Genomic DNA, 4,841 nt, shown 5'->3' with positions numbered 1-4,841 from the left:
AAGGGTCCTGGCCCACTGAGTGCAATAGCAAAAATAAACACAGGGTTGTTTTCCCCGATGTAATGCTAGAGGGGATAATCTGTTCAGCCAACGGTGTGCTACAAGCTATTTAGGTCCGCCTACCGTCCAATCAGAAGGCAGGGTCGGTGACCAACCACATTCGTTTGACGCGATACTTTGTTTTCTGAAAGCCGTTGCGGGAAATTTCGCACGATTAATGTTTCAGGATAAAATTTTGTATTACCGCTTTGTAACATGTGCGTTCTAGTCCAACCGTTAAGACGGGTTTACCCGTTTACCTTTAGGTAATCTGTTAGACTGGCAAAATTAGACTGACAGATGATTCCACTGATTCTCATAATGATAGTTTACGTATAGTTAAATGTGTTTAAGTATTACAATTCTTGTACAAAAGAACGATTTAAAAATAAGAACGCCTCTAAATCTCGTTTGCTAATTGATATAAACTCTATTTATTTCTGTATCACGAATGATTTGAAATTTAATTTTAAATCATTAGGTACCTACACCACTCGTTGCTGGAGTGAAATGCATCTGTGCTACCTAAAGTTTTATTCACGAATAGTACGTTTCATTTCTCCTTTGTATTATTAAGCTCTCGGTTTGAAATATGCAACGAAGAAAGACAGACATATTCAAAAGTGGTGCAAGGAGGATATCTGATGGAATCACCGGCCTGGCTGTACCCCTGATGGCCACGGTAGCCACTTATCGGAGGAGCCGTGCGCTCGTCTCTCTTCGACATTATTAAACTAAAGTTTGATAATTGTTAAAAACATTGAAATATGTTATGAAACAGCCGTGTGCCTGGTAAGATTTTTAATCGTCTGCCAGTGTCATTCGATTGCCCTGCCTGAAAAAAATACGCGAAAATTTAGATCAAATTTCTTAATATCTACAGGTTATAACGTTGCGATGTCTATGGAATTTGATAACTACTTTATTTTAGGAGGGCCGTGAGCTCATTTGACACTCTGCAGCGATAAAAACTAGGAAAAAATAAGTTTTTACCTAGTTTAGTAGTTTTTTAAGTACCGGTAAGAACCAATTCAATTTCATGTTTGTCTTTATGGCAACCTATTGCTAGTAATTTCGAAGGGTCATGATAGCTTCTCCGGACGTGTAGGCGAGCTCAGAAGGTTCAGACCTGGAGATTTTGTTAATACCTGCTCTAATTGCTGAATCTACCACGGCGACACACTGAGAAGATCCGGCGAGAAACTAAGTGGACTGTGTCTGTGGGTGTTTATCTATTTCCACAGATGCGTCGATGCGTGTATCTATAGACTCCAAAACGGCTCAACCGTTTCCGAGGAAATTTTCAATAATTCTTTTGCTTGGCTTAGCTGGTGATCCTGTGAAGTTTGGTAGCGATCGCATCAAAATCAGTTCAAAGATCTGCCAGCAAAAGAGTGAGTCCGTTTGATTCTAGAATAATGTACGAAAGCCAAGTTTTTTAAGTGCAGAATTCATCAAGACCGTAGGTACTCACATAAATAAAAATAGGAGGGGAAAAGATGCGGGTGCGTTCGTTGCGCTCCTTGGAAACATCGCACTGCGCGTGCGCAAAATGTCAAAGAAAATCTAAGATTATATTGTAAATCTAATTATTGTAAACATATTGATCTGATTAATAGACTACTATTGGTCGTCGGAATAAAGATATAGTATATACCTATGCTGCGAGCTTTTAAATAGGTTTTGATATTTATATTTTTGTGCCAGCTTATTGCATTACTACACGACTATCATATTATCTTTGGAGTCAATGTTGGTCGACTTTATGTAAGAGTTGGTTTAGTGACGGCAGTTACCAACGAAAGTAAAAACGTTTTTTTTTTTAATAGTCAGTCCAAATATTTCCCTTTTAATCCCTTTTGAATGCTCTGCTGTATTTGCCGTCGCTATTGACGGAAACTTTTGTTTTTAAATAGGTAAATTTTAAGTAGCAGATCCGTAAATTTATTAGTGCCCTCTTTTTTTTTTGATAATCCATTTGCCATTGTGATTCGGCAACACTCTAAAATAGGAGAAACTGACTCTTGTGTCTTGGGACTTGTTAATAACAATTTTATGTGGTTCGGACCAGTGAATCCGTCTTGCTCTGTGTTTGCATGTTTTTATGTTCTATTTTTTTTCAGTTCGTCGAAGGAAGCGCTTTGGGCAGCTTAAAGGCGTTTTTTATCGTCCTTGCAGTAAACGTCTTAACTAAAAGTGTAAGGGAAGCTACGAATAAGAAGGGAAGTAAGTGCAGATGCGCAGAAGATGACACTTTACAAATTTGTTTTAGAGATCGATAGTAGGTAGATGACACTGTACGGGCTTAGCTGCTAGTATTATATTATCCCCAGGTAGTCGAAATTCGACTATAATTAATTGAAATTATAAGTTTGTACACTATTATGATTCTATTTAATCTATTCTCAATTTGACTACAGACTATAAGCAACAAGAAAAGTTTGACAATAAACAAATAGAATGCATGCGTGTGTTTTAAATACATGGTAGTGTGTGTAATATTATTTATTGATTTAATATTATTAAAGCATAATTTAAAAAAAATATTAGCATTCGGCACTCCTTCTCTATATTTTCTATAAGTGTGGGAAATTTCATACTCCTCCGTCTGCACAATTTTCGTAAAAAGGGGTACAAAGTTTTTGCTTCACGTATTAATATATAGATTGATTGAAATAATTCTATATTTTATCACAACTCTGCTTATTTCTTCAGTGAAGCAGTAATGTGTTTCGGTTCTGGGGATGGGGCAGCCGTTGTATCTATACTGTAAAAACCGAGACTTAGAACTCAAGGTGGCTGGCTGCATTTAAATTATTGATACCTATGGGCTCCGGGCACCATTTAAAACCAGGTGGACCATAATCCATAGAAACAATACAAAAAAAAATTCAAGTTTTTTGTACATATTATTATATATCGATAAATTAGTATCGACACTTTAAGTTCAAAAGAAACAATTTTCGCGTGGCAATGACCGGAACTGGAATAAGCTTCGTACTTGTGAAACTTATCTGTTTTAGAAAACTTTGATCGGTGGCTGCAGACGAAGTTACAAATCTTATTATAATAAAGCTTCGCTTCGCAACAACAGTAATCAGAAATTTATTTATTCTTGTTTGTTCTTGCTCCTGAACTATCTAAATTAGATACTTCGTTGTTATACGACCACTAAATAAATAAAACTATTGTATTACACGAATATGCAGTGTGTAGATATATAATAAAGCTTGCATACATAGCTTTTGATTGTAACACAACAGGTGAAATGTTGAGTTTTTTTACATCAACACACACACAAGAACAGCAATTACTGATTTCCTGTCTGAGAACGAAGGCAGTCCCCTTCCGTTCTCGCCTGAATGCCAATTGTCGCCTGAACCGAACCAATCGAGAGCAATTCGCGTCCCCGGGACCAGCCCTACGGAAGTCGACGATTTGCAAAATTGAAAATAATTCAGTCGAATTGAAACATGTGCTTCTTCTTTCTTATACTCGTTGGGTAATAGGGAAGTTGACTCAATTCTTCATCTTATTTTTATTAAATGTCATTTATTTTTTGTTTTGTTCATTGGATAATGGTTCATCTAGAAACGTTACGATTAATCCGAACGAGCGGGTGAAATCGAGGGTTCAATGAGAAGGCATGCTTTTTTTTCCTACCTATGCTGATAGCCTTAAGAAGCTATTTCAGCTTCGCCCTAACATATAGGTGAGCTCACGGGGCTCAAACCGGAGTATTGCTAACATTGGCCCTAGCAAGAGCAGTGCTTCGCAGAATCTACCACTGGATTGGAAACGCGACCCACTGAAAAGATCCGGCGAGAAACTCAGTGGGCTGTGTCTGTGGGTTAATTCGCTCGTCGAGCCCTTCGTCGCAAGCGACGTGTTCGACGAGGACCGTGACCGGTGCTTGAGGTACCTAAAAGTACCGTTAATGGATCGGGAGAATCTGTTATGACGTGTTTTGGACGACGTCGACTATTTACCATTCGGTCTACAGGATCGGGCTTGTAATTTCCAGCGGCCACGACAAGAGGGTTCTCATGTCGGACCGCCTTCTCAAAGTGGCGTAATGACGCCGACTGTAGATACTTACTGACTGAATCAAGCTCCAGTTCATCATGGAGATCCACGTTCCTTAGGAACCATGGTGCTCCGACGGCTATCCTGCAAAAACGGGATTGAATAACCTGAAGGGGTTTCAAGTTGGTGCGGGCCGCGTGAGCGCACACTACGCTTGCATACGTCATGACGGGGCGTATGCAAGTATTGTAGAGTGGGGCATGCTAATATTCTCTGCATCGTATCGATTTTGTAAGATGTAGGTAATACTGAACCAAGTATTTTTGAAAACCTTAATTCTGAGTATAACTAATTATGTTTTTATTTATGCTAGTGGTCCTCGGTAGTCGAAATTCGACCATAATTAATTGGAAAAGTTTGAACATTGTTATGGTTCTATTGTCAAAGATCCTATTTCTACATATAATCAGAGATTTAGCCAAGGTACACTATAGACCGATAATATTAAAGACAAACAATATTAGGTAATCTATTCTCAATTTCACCACAGACTTAACAATAAACAAAAGAGTGTATATGCGTCTGTTTGTCAAATACATGGTAGTGGGTGTAATGTTTTTATTTATTTATTTAATGCATTTTCTATGCATAATAAAAAAAAAATAACATTCTGCACTCCTTCTCTATATTCTCTATAAGTATGAGAAATTTCATACTCCTCCGTCTGCGCAATTTTCGTAAAAAGGGGTACACATGTTTTTGCTTCACGTATTAAT

This window comes from Bombyx mandarina, chromosome 04 (genome assembly GCF_030267445.1).
Source record: "Bombyx mandarina strain Sakado chromosome 04, ASM3026744v2".
In the NCBI taxonomy this organism is placed as follows: Eukaryota; Metazoa; Arthropoda; class Insecta; order Lepidoptera; family Bombycidae; genus Bombyx; species Bombyx mandarina.
The sequence above is the reverse complement of the archived record's forward strand: the minus strand, read 5'-3'. Positions refer to the sequence as shown.